The following is a 20182-nucleotide window of genomic DNA, read 5'->3' on the forward strand; positions in this document are numbered from 1 at the left end:
ACACACCCTACACATATATATTACTGAGGAATATTACTATATTACTAAGAGAGGTCAAAGAAGAAAGTGCAAAGGCAAGTTTAATGCTGAACATAATGAAAACAAAAATAATGACCACAGAGGATCTATATAAATTCAGCCTATAGATGAGGAAATTGAAATAGTTAAAGAGTTCCCATAACTTTGATCAAACATTGTTCAGTATGGAGAATGTAGTCAATAAGTCAGATGAAAACTAGGAATGGGAAGGGCAGATATGACTGAATTAGACAATATCCTAATGACTAAAGAAATACATCTGAACACCAAAGTTAGAATCATAAAAGCATTGTGTTCCCTACTACCATGTATGGATGTGGGAGTTGGACAGTGAAGAAAGTGGATAGGAAGAAAATTAACTCATTGGAATGTGGTACTGGAAAGAGTGCTGAGAATAGCATGGACAGCCAAAAAGATAAATAAATGGGTCCTAGATCAAGCCTGAACTGTCCCTGGAAGCCAAGATCATTAAATTGAGGCTGTCGTACTTTGGCCACATCATGAGAAGACATGCCTCCTTAGAAAAGAGAATAAAGATGGGGAAGGTATAGGGTAGCAGAGAGGAAGACTGCTTCCCAAATGGACATACTCAGTCATGGAGGACATGGGAGATGTCCCTGGAGATGTCTCCCTCACAGGGTTGCCATGAATCAGGGTTGAATGGAGGCAACTATACATACATACACACACACATATGTGTGTGCATGCACACATGCACACACCACACACACACATATACACTGCAAATCAGGATCTAGGAATGGGAATTACTTTTATTAGAGCTGAGATCCTCAATTCAGGTATCTACTTTGAACCTCTCTGAGATTTCCTGTGAAACAGCAGGCAATTTGTCTGAGTCCTTCATGCATTTGCAGGGCTGGGAATATATTTTGGACAGATGAAATACACATAAAATAATATGCACATTTAAAAAATGCAAATAGCTAAAAATATCTTCAACTGAGAAACATACTAATTGGCTAGGGCCAATGGATAAAAGCTGTACAAATATCTATAGGGGATGGGGTATCCTGCTCCTTTTAATCACGTTTACCACTTTGGCACAAAAAGTGGGTGGTGCAGGGTATGGCTTAAGGAAGAACCCAGGAAACCAAACCCCAACCCCCTTCTCCTAGCAAAATGGTAAGTTGCCATGCCTGGAGGCCTCCTTGACCAGCAGTTCCACTTTTAAACATGTTCAAGCAGAGGCTGGATGGCCATCTGTCGGGGATGCTTTAACTGAGAGTTCATGAATGGCAGGGGGTTGGACTGGATGGCCCTTGCGGTCTCTTCCAACTCTACGATTCTATGATTCTATGAAGGCAAATTCTGTTCTGTTTAGGATTTCTAAAAAATGCTAAACAAGGAGTTGGCTTCTGGCCACTTTTTATTTGGTTTTTTATTCCTAGTCCGTAGGGTCTCAAGTTTTCCAGGTCCAGGAAATTGGCCCCTGAACCCACAAAAGTTGCCCATTCCATTTTAGGACTTTATGCCACATTACCTTTCTTCTTGCTGCTACCACTCCAGAATTCTTAGGCCTATTGAGTGCTTCAGCTTGATGCCTGGCAGATCACAAGTTGGAACGTGGCAGGCATGTAATTGGGCAGAGTAGATTTCAAGTGAAGTATGACACAGTGAAGTCATTCTCTCATCCTGGGATATAGTTCTTTCTTCTGGACAGCCTGTGAAAGAGAAGACTCATTCAATCTTGAGACATGATAACATTATTGACCACAAAGTAGTTATGTCACCAAAATGTATATTTAGGGTAGATAAGGACAAGTTTAATGGAGACTTGTAAGTTGCAAGTCACTTACATAGTTTTTTTTTCTGACTTTAATTTTATCCATGTGAAATAATAATGAGTTCCAATACCCTTTCTACCTCCTCTGCACACATACGCAACCAGGCTCAGCAATCAAAGTGCCCGCTCACATTGCTCCAGCTCTCATCGCTTCCCTTAAATCCCACTTTTTAGTGGTACACTAGTAATAATTGGAAGTATGGCAAAGGGTAGGAAGTGCATATCAGTCCATCAGGTTTCAAGCAGCTCTTGAAAAGTTTAATTTACTAACATCATAGAAGCCCTTTGGGAAACTATATTTCCCTCAGTTGTGAATGTGACATACATAACCTACTGACCCAGTACCATGAAGAGTCTCAGGTTCCAGAGCAGAAAAGAGATCTACCAATCTTCCCTTGCTTTGTACTTTGCAACTGGTTCTGCAACATCCAGACCACCATTCAAGCCCAGCCAGTGGTACTGGACTGAAGGAAATAGAGGCAGGACTGATGGTGGAAGAGGTGTTTCTTCAGGATAGGGTTTGGATGATCAAGTCAGGAAAAATTGGCATGACTTGGAAATGAACTGAACTTCTTGATTTGGGATTCACCTGGCTAAATTCATGTCAGAGGTAACTTGTCTAACTCTTCCTCTAAATGATCATTATTTGCCTGGACTATCCCCTACATCCCATCACAATATTTTGTCTGTGCAAAAGGGATGTGGCTTTAAATTTATAAAATATTTGTATACATGTGGTTTATATTTAAAATCAACATTCCAAGGACATTAATTCATTGTCAAAAGTCAAATGAGCAAATACCTGAATTAAATCTAAGCAACCAAAATGTGAGATATCAAGATCTCTTCATTATGTTTACAGAATCCATCAACTGTATAAGCCAGACAAATATTAATATTCTAAAAATGCACCAAAGCATACACCAAAGATTCCAGATCAATATGCTACAAAAGAATCAGATGTTATGATAGCTCAAGGTGTTGAATTAATCATTTAATGAAATCTATAAACAGTGTTCAATAGGTAAAAAAATACCATAGACCCTATGCCACTTCAGAAAATAATGATCAGAGCACAATTTTACAACGATATGAATTGAAAGGTGGGCAGTGAAAAAAGGTGATAGGAAGGAAGTCAACTCATTTGAAATGTGGTGCTGGAGAAGAATTTTGTGATACCATAGACTGCAAAAAAGACAAATAAATGGGCCCTAGAGCAAATCAACTCTCCCTAGAATCCAGGGCAACTAAACTGAGACTGTTGTAATTTGGCCATATCATGAGAAGACATGACTCACTAGAAAAGACAATAATGCTTGACAATGTAGAAGGCGGTAGGAAAAGAGGAAGGCTGAATTGCAGATGGATAGACTGAAGGATGCAATGGCCCTGAGTCTGCAAGACCTGAGCAGGACTGCTGAGGATGGGGTGACTTTGCAGTCTCATGGGGTTGCCTTAAGTAGAAGTTGAGTTGTTGGCAGTTAACAACAACAATGAATTGATAACAATGATAACAAATACTTTATTCTGTCATCTTCCAAGTATCTCAGCTTTTAAAAAGTACTCAAACTGAGACTTTATTGAGATTCTTAAGAAAAGAGCCTTGGGCAAATGTATTCCCTCAGTAAAAATGGGGAAACAGCCCTAGTCTGCTCAAATATCTTCCACTGCTCTGTGTACTGCTTTGTAAATATCACCTTTGGAGCAGAATTTAGAAGTAACTATTTGCAATTGCCTGGTCATTTCTAATTTATTCCCTTTCTTTTTTCAATATTCAAGGTATTACAATTATAACATTACAATTATAACTTATCAAGGGTAGTTCAACACCTTTTGTGATGTAATAACATTTAGCTTGTTTAAGAGTTGCTTATATAGGCCTACTACAAAACTCAATTTATAAGATGTAATTTCTCACATATCTCACACAGGATTTTGGCTCTGAAATCTAGTGCTGGCCAAGACATTCAACTATAGTGAGATCTCTGCTACTTTGCTTTGTGGCAGATTGTTGTGCTAGTTGACACAACAAATTGCCAACTTACAATTGCCACAACTTTCCCCCTCTTATGAAATAAGGTGGGGCGGAGCTCTTATCATCATGTTAAATATTTCGCTGAAGAAGCTGATTTCCTAAAGAGCCAGCATGGTGCAGTGGTTGGAGTGTTGGAGTACAACTCTAGAGACTAGGGTTCGACTCACAGCTCGGTAATAAAACCCACTGGGGCCTCATTCCCACTACAATTTTCAGCAAATCTCAGATGGGTGTATGTGACCCTTGTTCCCACTTGAAATCGATTCTGATCCTTATTCAATCGATTTCACTGACGATAAAGCAGGGCAAATACAAAAAAAAAAAAGGGGGGGGGGTCCTGATACTAGTTTCAAAGTGATTCTTTTCTGAAGAATCAATTCTGAAGTGTGTCCAATAAGTGGGGACGCCAGATCAGAATCGATTCTTTCTGAGGGAAGGGACAAATGACAGAGGGGTGTTTACCATCCCTCTCCAGGGATGTCTCACACACACACACACAGAGTGCTGCCTTTTTTTAAATAAATAAAATTAATCGATGAATTGCTAGATTGCTCAACCATTCTATCAATTTATCAATTACTTTTATTTATTTATTTTTTAAAAAATGTATCCCCCTTCCTCTTCCGCCTCCCAATTCTTTTCCTTTATGCAGAAGCACCTGAGCCGAACCCCTGGCTAGACCATCAGGGACCAGTGGGGATGGGGAAATGAATATGTCAGCTGTGGTGTCCCCTCCCCAGCCCGTGCTCTTTGCTCCCCAGCCTTTTCTCCGTCCTCGCCAACCATGCCTTGTTTTGCCTTCATTCCCCTCAGCCTGATCCTTCCCTTCCTCCTCCTCCTCTGACACCCCCATGCCATGCCTTGCCTCTCCATCCCCCTCATCCCTGTCCTTCCCTTCCTCCTCCTCTGGCACTCCCGCCCCCCAGCACAGGCTTGTCAAAAGGTGCCTGCCAGAGCCCCCCTCCCACCTAGAGTCTAGGCTGCCACTTATGTCCTTGATGAGTTTTTGAAGTGGCGCAAGTAGTGGGGATGACAACCGTGCCAAAAAAGAAAACAATTACACTGGGGTAAGAAAAAGATCTGCTTTATAGAGGGAACCAGGGACTTTTTTGAACTGATTTCCAACAAGGAGCAAGGGCGAATCAGGAAGCAGAGTATACAGTAAGTGGGAAGGAGCCCTGGGTGACCTTTGGCAATTCAATCTCTCTCAGCCTCAGGGGAATCGGGGGTCCTTTTATACCCCTGAACGTATCCTCAGGCTATGGCTACCTGGCAAACAATGATGGCTATCTTTTGTCTAAGCTGAAACTTACACAATGGATACACAAAGAGGAGGTCTGGCACTTTTTAGGGGGAGACAAATATCTAGATGGCAGAGCTGTTAAGACAATCACTCGCTCATTGTCCTCCCTTTTTTGAAATGATGCATTTACAGGACTGGAGTGCAGCTTTGGTGCAGCTTCTGGCCTCTTAAGATGCATGTGTCATTTAAACAGCATACCTCCAAAGTGACCTGAAGCAGCTTTATTTTGGCCTGTCTGTTTGGGCCCATTGTTGCTGCAGTTTTCTGGTGCCACTACTTCATACACCTTTCTGCATGATGGAGAAATGTTTTACCTGTGATTTAGTACCTTGCCGTACATCACAGCAGAGCAGCAGCAACCAGTTGCCCTCACATTTGGTGTGATTAAAAGCCATAGCCATTAGTAGCACAGCTGCTATTTTATAGCTACAGTCTCTGTTTCCAAGCACCGCTCAACCCAGGTACCAGAAAATATGAACTGCCTTTGGTAAAGAAGGATGGCTGAGGTTTTACGGAATAGCTTTTCTTGCCAAAAGGGTTCCATCAACAGCCTCACCAGGGTAGTTTAGGACACTTTTCTCTATCAGGCTAGTCTTCTTTCTGCTTTCACAGTCTCATGGGTAAAATGAAGCAAATAACATTTGCCTCCCTTACAAGAGAATTGTATGTATGTTTTCATCCTTTAGCATATTATAATCCCTCTGGGACTCTAAAGCAATTATCTTATTAGAAGTTTAACAGGTTCCTTTCTATTTCTGGCCTTCTGCAGGAATGTGATATCAAATATGAATCACTTCTAAAAGAGCCAGTGTACTGTGGTGGGTCTGGAAACTGGTAGATGCATATATTCAAGGAGCAGGCAAAATGGTTCTGCTTATGCCAGATGGTGAGGAGCATCTGATTTATGCCTGTTTGTAGCTTTTGGAACATATGCTGTAATCAAGTTTAGGTACATTAAGTGAGGGATGGGAAAGAGGATGAGAAAGGGAATATGTATTTATCTATATCTATTTTTCAAGATGGGATGAGTGGGATGAAGAATTTTCCCTGTTGATGGTCTGCCATCATCGTAAAGGATCAGCTTTCTTCATCCAAAAATGTGATGAAATTGATTTTAGAGATTACTAGGTCTCATGGACTAATCTCACAGTTCAGCATTTAGACTCTTCCATTCCAGATTCTTCTGGAAAAGCACTTTTTTCTCAAACTGAGGGGCCAAAATGATGGAATAACAATGCATTATTTCCTCCTATGTTTTCTGCTCCTCATCTGACTTCACCAGGCATTATCCACTCAGATACTAAGCACAGCCAAAGTTTGGGGAAATATTTTTTTTAAAAGCAATTTGTTACAGTTGTAGTCCAATGTTCAAAACATAGTTTGTTACTATTTGGGGAGATTATCACACAGTTTAAAAATCCGAATTACCATTGCCAAATTCAATTCAAATTTGGGACACATCCGGATTTTGTCGCACACGTTTTTGCTGCTGCCACCACTGGGCGGGTGCTTTCCTGGTAACATCCACCTAGAATCTGAGTTCAGCCAGCCTCTTTTCAAAGCCAGGAGCTTCCTGGTTTTGCAAATCAGCCAGCTGAACTCGGATGTTCCCTAGGATGTACCTGCCCGGCAGCATTGGCGACAAAAACACATGTGATAAAATCTGGATGTATCCCAAATTCAAATTGAATTTGGCAGCCATAATTCAGTTTTTTAAACTGAAATAAAATCCTTGGTTTCTACATAAAATAAGCGCTGCATGCAAAATATGTGTTCCATCACTGATCTTTGCAGACTATACTTCTGTCTTCATAGGACGTGGAGAGGCAGGGAGGATGCAGTGATGCTGTTGGCAGAAAAATATTTTGTATATGCTCAGATGTATTTCTGCTCGGGAGATTATCATACAGCAAAGTCCCGCCAAGATATACATAGGATCTATATCTCAAAGATGGATCCTATCACATTGCTCCATGGCTGGGCAGTAGGCAACCTTTATGCAATCCGGGCTTCTCCGGGCTTGTCCTGCAGGTTTTCAAAAATGGTATTTTCCCATTCATGAAAAGCTGCACAAGAAGTTGGATATGGGCTGCCAACTGCCTGGGCTCCCAGCCATGCAATAAGATCCATTCCAGATGCTTACAGCCCACATCTATCCCACCACAGATTTCCTGTGTGATAATCTCCCAATATTTCCAGCCTCCTCCTGCCAGCAAGCTGCATTTTAACAAGCAGAAGAGTCCTTATTGCAACTCTTCATTCCAATGGAGATCCCTGATGGACAGAGACTGTAAATATCATCCTACTGCCCACAGCAGAAAAGATCACTCTTCCAAGATTTGCTTCTCACTATTCCCCGTAGAGGTGGGGCACAAGAGAGGATTTGACCCTTCCTATCAGAGTTCCCAAGTATCACTGATGTGTAGTCCCCAAGCATTGTTCCCATATGAATTGTTCCCAGAGACGGTCACCCTGCCCATCGGTTTTATGAGGACAGATATGTGACCTGCTCAGGTCTATCCCTATTTAAAATACATGATAAATTAGGATAATTTAGCTGTAGTTTCCTTCTTACCATGATATGTGAGTTCAAGCCTGCTATGTACTCCAGCTGTGACCTAGGGCCAAATTGACCCTCTCTCAAACTGATTTCAGAAGGAAATGTATATTTTTTCCACTTAGAACTTTATCGCACAGTCCCTGGAACGGGCCTGTCACATTCTAAAAGGGAATATTATGGGGACGGGAGGCGGCAAAGAACGTTGTTTACTGCACAGCGAGAACGGTGCCGCCACCGCCACCGCCAATCATTCCCATGCATTCCGGATGTGTTCCCCGGGGGCAATTTTCAGGAATGCTTGAGAAGTGTTCCTGAAAATCGCCCCCTCTGGGATGCATCTGGAATGTGATGGGAACGATCAGTGGCGGCGACAGCGTTCTCGCTGTGCGGTAAACAGCATTATCTGCTGCCTCCCATCCCCATAATGTTCCCTTTTAGATACTGACAGGCCCGTTCCAGGGCCTGTGCAATAAAGTTCAAAGTCAGCATTTTCATGTACTTAGTAATTCTGTTCCCAACCGAAATGCTCTCATTTTGACAGTGCAAGGTCACTAGTACGTTTCTAACCACCCTCTTGAATTGCGGACAAATGTCATCAGGGAAGTTAGCTCAGAAACCAAAATGTATAATTTTTACTTTTACTGCAGGTTATAAGGAGGAGGGCCATAGCAGTTTTGAAAATTCTTCTGGTTGTTACAGTGATTTTGTTTTTTAAAGAAAACATTTCCAAAATGCAAAGTATGAATAGAAAGATTTAATCCTTTCCTTGTCTTTTTGCTCTCTCCAGGTGGCTCGGAAGTGTTGACTAGATAAAGAATCTGCTTGCTTTGTGGAACTGAATCAAGAAGCGTGTCAGAGAGGTGAACATCAAACAGACTGTTTCAGCAGGTACAGAGCCTTCTTGATTTTCCCTTTCTTATTCTTACAGAGTGTGCATTGACTTACAGTTTCAGTTCAAGTGAAAAGTCCTAACGGAACAAGTAGTAGACAACTCTTTTCTCTCCATAAAGTACTTCACTTCCAGCAGAGGACTCCCATCTTTTTAGCTGCAACGTTCTTGTCTCTTCAGTGTTTTTGTTTTTTGGCGTATTGTAAAGGCCGAAGGTTTATCTGTGCATAATGCTTTGTGCAAATTGTGACACAATGAACACAAGTAGCCAAACATACGTGATAGTATAAGTGCAAAACTACAAAAATTGGGAATTAAGTAGAGGATGTGTCAAACACCTACAAAGGATCTAAGCTTAGAAACTACTTTTAAAAAGGTTTTTTTTTTAGTTCCAAGCTCCCTCATCAGTTAGTTACTAATATCATTATAATTTTTTGGAAAAGGGTCCCTTATTTTGCAGCTTCTCAGAAGTAACCAATTAAGTTACTTTGAGGGAAGCATCTGAATGTCATGATGACATTGGTTTGAGGCATAAAATATACTCTCCCCTTGACTCTTCTTTGTTCCCTCGGCACCCACCACAGAAAATATAACCTTGTAATATAATTGTAGTTATTGTATATACTCAACTATAAGTTGACCTCATGTATAATCTGAAGATAGTTTTAGGGCCAAAATTAAGGATTTTGAGATGACGCATACATAAGTCGAGGGTAAAACTTAGGGGCTAAAACTAACGATCTAAAGGATGATGCAGAGAAATGCCAAACAACTTACAAAATTCCAGCAGGCACAACTGTTTGTTGTCATCATAAAGCTGGATGAATGAGAGAACAAATGGGGGTCAGTGCTTCCAGGACAGATTATGCTCTTGCTTTTCACCAGGACATGGTTCCTTTTTAAATAAGAGTTAAAGTACAGTACTTATATTGACATGTGGATAGGTTGACTCAGGTTTTGGGGTCAATTTTATGACTAAAACGTCTATACTTATACATAAGTATATATAGTATATCATGATTATTGTTGGTGTAATTAATTACAAGGAACTTCTTACTTTAGGGTTGCCGGAGTAAAAATTCTTCTACACAATCGCTAAAGGGACAGAAGCTGTCCCCAATTTTCTCTTTGGCAACACTAACTTGCTTCCAAGCTCTGCAAAGACTGAAATGCATGCCTGTCAAATTTGAATTCAACTTGGTGGATGGCAAATTGTGCAAGACTGGTATTATAGGTGCAATGTCCTCTTCTTCTCCTGCCACCCAAAAACAGAGGAGATCTGATGATGAGAAGTTGGCCAGTTTAACTTTATTGGAGACCAACACTGAATATCATTGTACATTTAGATCACAACACCAGGCCACATAATCTCCAGTGGAATGTGCTCAGATAGCAGTTGTGGGAACTAATGCTGCTGAGATACAAAAGGGGCAGTGTTGGCTGTTCCTCATGGCCTTTGCTGCTCATCTCCAAGTGCATGGGCAAGTAAGCTATGGCAGGCCAGAAAGTTCTGGGAAATCCTTGCAGAGAACTGGAGCTTGGCAACAGCTCCCTAATGCTAGCTCCAGCATTGGATTTTGCTGGGGTTAAGGTTAAAACTGAAGGATTCATTCTGCTGACATCTGGAGGCAATAGTGCTAACAATGTTATTTTTAATAAGGTACCTAAGGATGCCAGTTATTACGTGACTGGTAATAAAAGCATATTACTGTGCTCACTCATGCCGGGGGTGCATGCTTTATTCCTGCATTACCTGCTCTCTGACGGGCTAGCACAAATCATTTTTTGAATTATTTACTAACCTAACTGAACATTTCCTGAGCTTCAAAAGCCTATCATAAAACATACTCACATCCCTACCGTGCTTGCCATAACTCTTGGTGTGGTGGAAGGAAAAAAGAAACTTGAGCTTTCTTTTAATTTCCGAGGTTTCCAGATGTTCCATATTTCTTTTTTTGTGTGAGATGCCCACTGTGGATATGATAAATGGTTGAGAGTGTGCAAAACTCTTCTTAGCATTAGTTATTTTGCTGGCATGCTTTCCTCTTTTAAATATTCTCCCCTGCCCACCACTCCACGCACAATGTTCTCCAAAGAAACTTTTAATTTATTCCTTTAAGAAGTTTCTATGGCAGAACCCAAAGGAATGTAACCTTTGCAAAGTGGTGTTAAAGTTGGTGCTTATATCTCAGTCCACTTAGAGGGCAAAGGGGGCATTTGCCCCATGTACTAGCTCTGCATGAAGCCGATGCATGCGTTCTCCTGTCATCCTATGTTGGTATTTTTTTGCTGGGCCTCAAGGCCAGCTCTAGGTATTTGGCCAACCTAGGCAAGAAATGGACACAGGGGGCCACACATTTATGTTTTGGCCATTATACAAAGAAACATAATACTTGCTGTAATGAGTTTTCACTTTGATATTGTTTAATTATGCAAAAAAATATACAAAAAAGCCCCCAAGCTGCCCCTAAATTTTGCGGCCCTAGGCAGCTGCCTAGTTCGCCTATATGGATGAGCTGCCCTGTATAGGGGACTGCAACCAGTTGAACACAGAGCTGGGATGTTATAGAGCTGAGGTGTGACTCCCTCTCTGAAGGCAGTTAATACTGTTAAATTGATTCAGCTCACTGTCTGTATGTATGGACTATGGTCTCAGTTCAAATCTCACCACAGCACAAACCCACAAGGTTGGCAAAGAGCATAGATGAATGGTTATCAAACTTTGTCACTCATGATTTTTGAACATCACGTCACAGAATCCCTGACTCTGGACCACATTCTCTGGGGTTTCTGGCAACTGTAGGCAAAAACATCTGGAGGATAGCTGGCATAGTCCACAGTTTTCTCAATTTAATACACACACACACATACACACACACACACAACAACAACAACCCACACGCTACGTAGAAAATACTGGTCACCTTACAGGACTGTTTTATAGTTTACTGAGATATGAAACCTTTGGATATGAAAGAATGCAATATAAAAGCAAACTCTTGTTTTTATGTTTATCTAGCATGTTAAATATTGGGGGGGGGGGGGAATGCAATCAAAGTAGCTCAAAACAAAGGGCTCATCCAGATGGACTGGAATGTTTTTGTTCCATTTTATTTGGGTTTTTTGGTGAGGTTTTTATATCTACACAACATTTTTCCCATCATGAAGTACTCCCAGGGAATTCCTGGCACTTACTATGACTTTTTTCTCCCACTCCCCAGGTCAGTTTAACTTAGTCCAGCATTTTCCAAAATGTAATGTACCCCTGCCCCCCGTGGTTGGCTAGCTGTATTATCCCAGAATTAGCTAAGATGCCTGCTTCCAAGAAATGCAGTGATTGTTCCCAGGACAGAAGATTTAACAAAGCTCAAGTGGGGCAAAGGGGAGCATTAGCAATAAAAGAAATAATCCTAATGCTTAACTAGTGTAATATTGATTGAGCACTTTTAACACTTTGATTAACACTTTAACACATTGCCCCCCAAAATATATGAAAGGCTCAGATACAGGATGGGTGATATGCATCTTGACAACAGTACATGCAAAAGGAATCTGGCAGTCTTAATAAACCACAAGCTGAACATGAGTCAAGAGTGTGATGCAGCAGCTAAAAAAAGCTAATATGATCCTAGGCTGTATCAATACGATTGTAGTGTCTAGATTGAGGAAAGTGATACTATCACTCGGTTCTGCTTTGATCAGACTTCATGTGGAATGCTAAGTCCAGTTCTGGACATCACAATTCAAGAGAGATACTGACAAGCTGAAGCATGGCCAGAGGAGGGCAACCAAAATTATGAGAGGTCTGGAAACCATGATGCACTATGAGCAGTGGCTTAGGGAGCTGGTGATGTTTAGCCTGGAGAAGAGAAGGTTAAGAAGTACCATGTTTAAATATTTGAACAGATGTCATACTGAAGAAGGAACAAGGTTGTTTTTTGCTGTTCCAGAGACTAGGATATGGGGCAATGGATTCAAACTACAGGGAAAGAGATTCCACCTAAACATTAGGCAGAATTTCCTGGTGGTAATAGCTGTTGGACCATGGAATACACTGCCTTGGAGTGTGGTGGGGTCTCCTTCTTTGGAAGTTTTTAAAGAGAGGCTGGATGGCCATCTGTCGGGAGTGCATGGATTCTGTCTTCCTGTATGTCGGGGGGTTGGACTGGATGGCCCTTGAGGTCTCTTCCATTTCTATGATTCTGTGACTGTAACTCCTGGATAATAATTAAAAGGGCTCAGTGGAAGATGGCAAAAGTCATTTTCTGACTAGATATGACACATGGTCAATGGGAGGGGGGGAAACCCAAGGGAGGGGGAAGCGAGGGAAACCCAGGATGTTTCAAGAAAGAGTTTGGATGGGAAAAATATGAATATGCAGGTAAAATAAAAACAAAATGAACTACAAAGATTCGATACACCCAGAGGCTTTTCCCCTGTCTGGATAAGCCCATAGTCTGGGGTGCCTTTTTCCTCAGGTATGCTAGTTATCTCTAGGGGAAGTGTAGAGTTCTCGTCCAGACCCTTTATCTTCCAGCAGGGTTGGGATCATCTGCAGAGTTGATCCCATAGTGAAGACAACAAAAGAATGATACGTCTTCAGTGCAGACACAGAGAGTATTTTCTCTCAGAGACTTCAGCCCTCACCCACACCTCACCTACTGCAGAAACACACACATACATGCATCCTGGAAAGCTGTGTATTTATCAAAGGACATTTCTCATTGTTTGCAGGTAAGACAACTCTTGGATGGGAATTGAGTGGCTCTTCACACATACACAGCACTCGTTTTTTAAAACATTAGCCACAGGATTACTAAGAGACTGGCAAAACTGCAGCTCCCAACATTCTTAGCTAGCATAGCCAAGGACAAGGAATGCTGAGAACTGCACCCAACAACACCTTTGCATTGTTATGGCCATTCACTCTGCCATAAAAGCCTCACAGAACATATCCAGTTCTTGTCTGGTTCACACTGCATTCTATGCTAAGAGAAAATCTTTGGGATGCAATGACTGAATAAGTTTGAAATGTATGGTAATTTGTTTGCATTTACATCACGCTCCCCCCTCCCAATGTACATGGTTCTGCACTCTCAACCATTCAATCTCAAACAGTGAATATGGTTCTGCATCCTCAACCACCATCTCAGGTAGGCAGGCTGAGAGACAGTGTGACTGACCCAGAGCTTAGAAAAGCTATTTTTGAGGACCACAGCTCCTCATCACCCCCTTGTCTCAGCCAGCATGATCATCCTTGCTGGCTGAAAGGCTGTGGAAGCTATAAACCAAGAAGGTAAAGTTCTTTTAAATTTTTTGGATTACTCAAGGCAACTCAATGAAATTTAATAAAATAATAAATAATAAAAATTTTATTTATATACCGCCCTTCCATAAGATCAGGGCGGTTTACAACAATTAAAATACACAATATTCATTAAAACCATACAAAAGTTACATAAATCATACAATAAAAACAAAAGCAAAAACAAAAACAAAAACAAAAAGCCCCCATTTATTGCCCAAGTGGGATTTGAACTAGATATCAGAAAGTCGATACTTTTTATAAGCATGCCAAATTCATATTCCAAACCAGACAATTACAACGTAGCAGCCTCAGAGCAGACATTTAATTTCAGTGGACCCTCCACATTTGCTAGGCTTAGGGGCACATGACCCTCATATAAGTGGAGAAAATGCAAATAATTTTTTTCTTTTACCTGACAGATCACCTCTCTAGGAATATTTAGGTCCTCCAAGGCAACTGTCTGGTCAACATCTGCTGGAAGCTGACCATAGAATTGCACTGGATGACCTACAAATGCCAAGAGAAATGGTCTATCTAGGAATCTCTAGATCTTCCAGCATGACTTTTGGCAGAAGTTGACCACAGAGTTCCACTGGAGGACCTAGCAATTCCTAGAGAGAATATGTTAATCTAATCCATGAATAATCAAATCCACAAATGTCAAAGCCGCAGATGTGGAGGGCCAACTGTTGTTAATTTACTAGGCCTTCTGTAATCAAGTAGTATGGTCAGACAACACAAGTGTCTTTTACACCTGTGCCTGCAGGATCATTTATGACTGGACCTTCACCTTAGCAGGGAATAACAAACAAAATCCACAATACAAACAAACAGCTTCATTTATATACTGCTTCATACCAAACTACAAGTGTCTAAGTGGTTTACAACTGTTAAGTTGATTGCCCCCCACAATCTGGGTACTCATTTTAGCAACCTCAGAAGGATGCAAGCCTGAGTTGAGGTTGAGCCCTTTCGCTGGTACTGAACTTGTAACCTTATGGTTTCGAGTGAGTGGCTGCAGTACAGGCATTTATTTATTTATTTAACCTCTGCACCACCAGGGCTCCACAAAACAGTGATACCTTTACATGGCCAACCAAAAATACACAAATACATGATGCAAGCATTTTATGCCTTTTTGTTGGTCGAGTAAAGGTATTACTGTTTTGTGGATTTTGGATATTATTGTACTTTGCTCTATGTCCAACATATATGAATATGTTAGCAGGGAATGATACTCTGTCCTGCTGCATATGGTGATATGGTGATAATCACTATCATGGTATATGAGACTGCTGCCTTACTGAAGAATTGTCAGAACAATCAGAGTCTTTGTGCAAGCAATGAGTCTTGTATGATGAACCAGAACAAAACTTTATTGAAGTCACAATGCCAGAAATTCTCCATTCAGTGTTTAAGCTGGAACTGCCCCCCCAAAAGCACAAGCAGTATATTTAAAAAGAAAAAAACCAATCCACAAATACACCCCTCTCCCTTTGGCGTGAACTATAGCTCCCCTCCTATTAGTCCCATGATCTAATCCACTCACCAACCCCCCTTTCTTTCTAACCCAAGTGCTACCAAGCTATCCCACACCACCCTCACATTCAAGCCACTTGCAAAGCTATCTGCCAGATGCTCAGCTTCTCAAGGCTACATATCTAAAACAGCCAGCCACCTGCAACCCCATCCTCCAAGCATTATAAGTAAACTTACCCTAAGCACTATAAGCAAACTAAACCTAACCCAGTATCCCCATGAATCTCTAACCAACAACCCCAACTACTGACAGACCAGAAGGTTAAGCCTGGTTCTAACAAGAAATAATGTAGTTTGTCTATCATGTTTAACTGTCATGGCTCTATCCTATGGAATCCTGTGATTTGTAGTTTGTTGTGGCACCAGAGCTCTCTGACAGAGTTATATACTGTCTAGCTTCAGTTCAGAAATACAAGCTTCAGCAAGTTCAAAAAAATGTTATTTAGACAACTAAACGTGTTCACAGCATAATAATGTTGTCAGGACTGAAGCACTTGTCGGTTATACAGTATATTAAAAGCAGAAGCAATTCAAATACTTTCACACACTCACACCTCATCTGTTTTTAAAGCAAAATATTCTTTTTCCCAGGACTACCCTCCCCTTTCTTTTCGTGCCAAGCGTTCCCACCAAACTGGCCTTGATAGCTCACAGCACCTATTTCCTTCCCTCACATCTGCTTATTAGCCAACTCCAAAGAAGATAAACAATCTTCCCACCCATCTTTACTAATTATGTAGCCTATGATAATCCAGTATTATAAAGCATATACAGAGTACATGGCTAGCAAGCGTGGTAGCATCTATGATCCTGACACAGAGAAGGTTAAGCATCTCACAAAACTACAAATGCCAGAATTCCATAGCATTTAGCCATGGCAGTTAAGGCAGTGTTCAACTGCATTATTTTGCAGTGTCAATGCAGTCTTCGAAGAAAAGTACAGTAGGAAACATTTGTGGGTTTCCCTTTCGCAGTTTTGCTTATTCACATGTTTTTGCACTAGCTGCAGTTGAACTAGGTCACCCTCCTCATCCTCTCTTCCTCCTTAACAGCCCCAGCGCTAGTTTTATAGACAGAAGCAGCAGTAGCAGCCGCTACAGCCACCAATCTTTCTCCACAACCCTTCTTTCTCCTTCCCCTCCTCCTTGCCGCAGCCCCAGAGCCAAACTCCTGGGGGAAGAGGGGAAGGAGAAAGAAGGGGTTCAGAGAAAGATTGGTGGCTGCAGTGGCTGCTACTGCTACTGCTGCTTCTGTCTATAAAACTGGGGGCCTGGTGCTGGGGCTTTTGGCCAGAGAAGAGCAGGGTGAGGGGAACGAACTGTCCATCAGTGCCAGTGCATTTTGGGAGTGGTGCATTGGTGGGGGGGGGGGGGCAGAGATATTCACATTTTTCCACTTTCACAGGGAGCAGATCCCCTAACCCCATGAAAGTGGAGGGTCATCTGTACTAGAAATGATTACACTTAGGCCCTTATCACACGAGCAAAATTTGAAGCTATCCCAGGGTCAATGTGAAGGCAATGCAGGGGCAATCATGGGGTTTCAATCAGGAGCCATATTAAACACAATCGGGGGTCATTCCAGGGTTAGGTAAATCCTCTTTCTCCCCAAATTTACCTAACTCTGGAATGACCCTGGAATGACCCCTGATTGTGTTTAGGATGGCTCCTGGCATCATGTGATAAACAAACTTGAAACTTTACCTAACCCTGGAATGACCCCCCATTGTATTTAAGATGGCTCCTGATTGCATTTGGCATTGTGTGATAAACAAACTTGAAACTCTATGATTGCCCCTGCATTGCCTTCCCATTGCCTTCTCACTGACCCTGGGATAACTTCAAATTTTGCTCGTGTGATAAGGGCCTTAGATAATTTCTAACTCTTTGCAGAGTTAGAGGATGCACAGTTTGCTCTAATCGACTGTAAATTTTCCTTTAAAAAATTTACCTTGATTAAAACAACTTGATATGATCCATTGATTGCAGAAAGCAACAAATAACAAGTCTTGCTTGACCACATGGTACTTGAGTTCTGATATCATAATACTCATGAATCAGATCATGAGTCCAACATTCTTCCCTGTAAAATCAGAACAGCTGAGCTAGTAATCTACCATTGATGCAATGGGCAGTGGCCAATCCCTTGGGCAGTGCTTCTTAAACTACCTGATGTGGAGAACAAACTGATCCCCTCCCCCATGTGCCAGAGACCAGCACCATATTTGGCCCACTCACCATTCTTTCCTGAAAATTTGCTGCAAATCAGTAGTCCAGCACTGGTCCAGAGATCACCACTTTCAATAGTACTGTCCTGGGGCATGGATAGGAGATATTTAGCTCTTCAGACATTGCATGGATATTCTCATCATCTCTAGCAACCCTAGCCAATGGTGAGAGATTATGAGAGTTACAATCCAAAAATCTTGGGGGAGAGTAAAGTAGTTAATTAGGATTATAGTTGCAGTTTTAAATTAATGCGGAGAGAAACAACAGGGATGTCATTGTGAGGGGCTACTACAGACCAGGACTTGAATAATGCATTCCTAGAACAAATGATTGCACATCCAGAAGGAGAGATGTAATAGTAATGGAAGACTTCAACTATCCTGATACTTGTTGGAAGTCAAACTCTACCAGAAATTAAGGTCCACCAAATTAATCACTTGCCTTGCAGACAATTTCATGGTCCAAAAGTTGGAAGAACTAATAAAATAAATCCTTATTATTATTATTATTATTATTATTATTTTACATCTGATTCTAACCAACAACAGTGACCTGGTTAATCTGGTACAAGTAGTGGGTTGTTTAGGTGGGAGGGGCAGTGTTCTCCTTGAATTTGTTATACAATGGAAAGGAGAAGCCAAGCATAGTCAGATACAGATTCCTGACTTTAAGAAAACTGATTTCAGTAAACCTTTCCAGGTTAGCCTCCACTTCCACTGATTTTGATAGCCCCTGTCTTCCCCAAGGAAGATGTCTCGCCTCTAGTTACCTCTAATTTTAACCAAATTTTAATTAATATTTTATATTGTTGTTTATTTTTATTGTTGTTGTTGTATTTTGTTTTTAAGATCAGGAGGGGGTTGGGGTAGGGGATTATTTTTAAATTTGGGTTCTAATGTATATTGTATTTTATTGTTATTTTTGTCTGTTGGAACCCACCTTGAGGCTATAAATAAAATGTATTATTATTATTATTATTATTATTATTATTATTATTATTACTGGGGGTGACCCCATGGCCAGGAATACTAAGAGGGAATGGAGTTTATGATGGAAGGGAGTTTCTTAGAAGTAAAACATTAAAAAGCACAATTTCAATCAGTTCATCCAAAGAGGAGGAAAGATGACAGGTGTCTAAAGAAATCAGGATGGATGTCTAAATAACTTTCAACTGAGCTAAGACTCAAATCGGACATGTATAAGAAAGGAAAAGAGGGGAAATCACCAAAGAAGAATTCAAAGAAATAGCCAACATATACAGAAAGTCAGAAAAGCTAAAGCGCAGAATGAGCTCAAGCTTGCTGGTGAGGTTAGACACAATAGAAAGGACCAATGTGGAGTATTGGTTTGAATGTTTGACTGCATCTCAGGAGACCAGGGTTAATTTTCCCCCTCAGCCATGAAACCCACTAGGTGACCTTGGCCAAGTTACATTCTCGGCCTGAGGGCAAGGCAATGGCAAACCTCCTCTGAATCTTGCCAAGAAAGCCCCATGATAGGGTTGCCTTACGGTCACCATAAGATGGAAATGACTTGAAGGCATACAATAATAGCATAAGAAAGAACAAGGCAACGGTAGGACTGCTGTGTGTAAAAGATGGAGAAATGCTAACAGGGGACAGAGAAAAGGCAGAACCAGTGAACACATTCTTTGCTTTGGTCTTTTCCCAAATGGAGAATAGTACTCAACCTGGGGGAAATGGAGCAGATAGTGCAGTAAGGGAAATGGAGCACAGAAGAGGTAAAGAGATAGTGAGAACCATTGGGAATAATCTTTGAGAATTCAGAAGAACAGGAGAAGTCCCAGCAGAATGGAGGAGGACATGTGTTGTCCCCATCTTCAAAAAAGGAAAAAAAGAAGGACCCAAATAATTATCACCCAGTCAGCCTGACATCAATACCAGGATTCTAGAGCAGATCATGAAACAGACAGTCTGTAAGCACTTAGAAAGGAATGCTGTGCTTAGCATGGGTTCCTCAAAAACAAGTCATGCCAGACTAATCTCATCCTCCTTTTTTGATAGATTTACAAGCTTGGTAGATGAAGGGAATGCTGTGGATGTAGCATATCTTGATTTCAGTAAGGCCCTCAGCAAGGTTCCCCAAAATATTCTTAAAAACAAGCTAATAAAATGTGGAGTAGATTATGCAACTACTAGGTGGGTTTGTAGAATTCAAAGATATAACTGTGTTAGGCCTCATTCCCACTATCAAAAGAATTGGATTGCTGAGCGAATTAAATGTCCCATTTGTAACTGGTTCCTATCGCGATGTGATCAAATCTGTCATGATGAAGCGAGGCAAAGGCAAAAGAAACGGTTTTTCCAGACACCAGCTAAAAAGAGGTTCTTTTGAAAAAATATGATTCCAAAGCTTGTGGAGCAAGTGGGAACGAAAGATTGGAATCACAGCATTCTGGAGGGGAGGGACTGATGGGAGAGGGGTGTTTATCATCCCTCTCCATTTTTGGGGAGATG

At 41.2% G+C, this 20182-nt stretch overlaps 1 protein-coding gene across 2 annotated transcripts in view; it reads left to right on the top strand.

The window, feature by feature from the left end:
* The window catches only part of LOC149316638 (tenascin-R-like), a 539652-nt gene that overhangs the window by 277619 nt on the left and 241851 nt on the right, over nt 1-20182 (top strand). For both annotated transcript variants that reach the window (XM_089515968.1, XM_089515969.1), the window contains exon 2: nt 8529-8629. The gene's annotated coding sequence lies outside the window, so the exon portion shown is untranslated. The remainder of the gene's footprint in view (nt 1-8528; nt 8630-20182) is intronic.

The sequence above is a fragment of the Sceloporus occidentalis genome, unplaced genomic scaffold (assembly GCF_023333645.1).
Source record: "Sceloporus occidentalis isolate IW3139 unplaced genomic scaffold, rSceOcc1.0.p SCAF_3, whole genome shotgun sequence".
NCBI classification, from domain to species: Eukaryota; Metazoa; Chordata; class Lepidosauria; order Squamata; family Phrynosomatidae; genus Sceloporus; species Sceloporus occidentalis.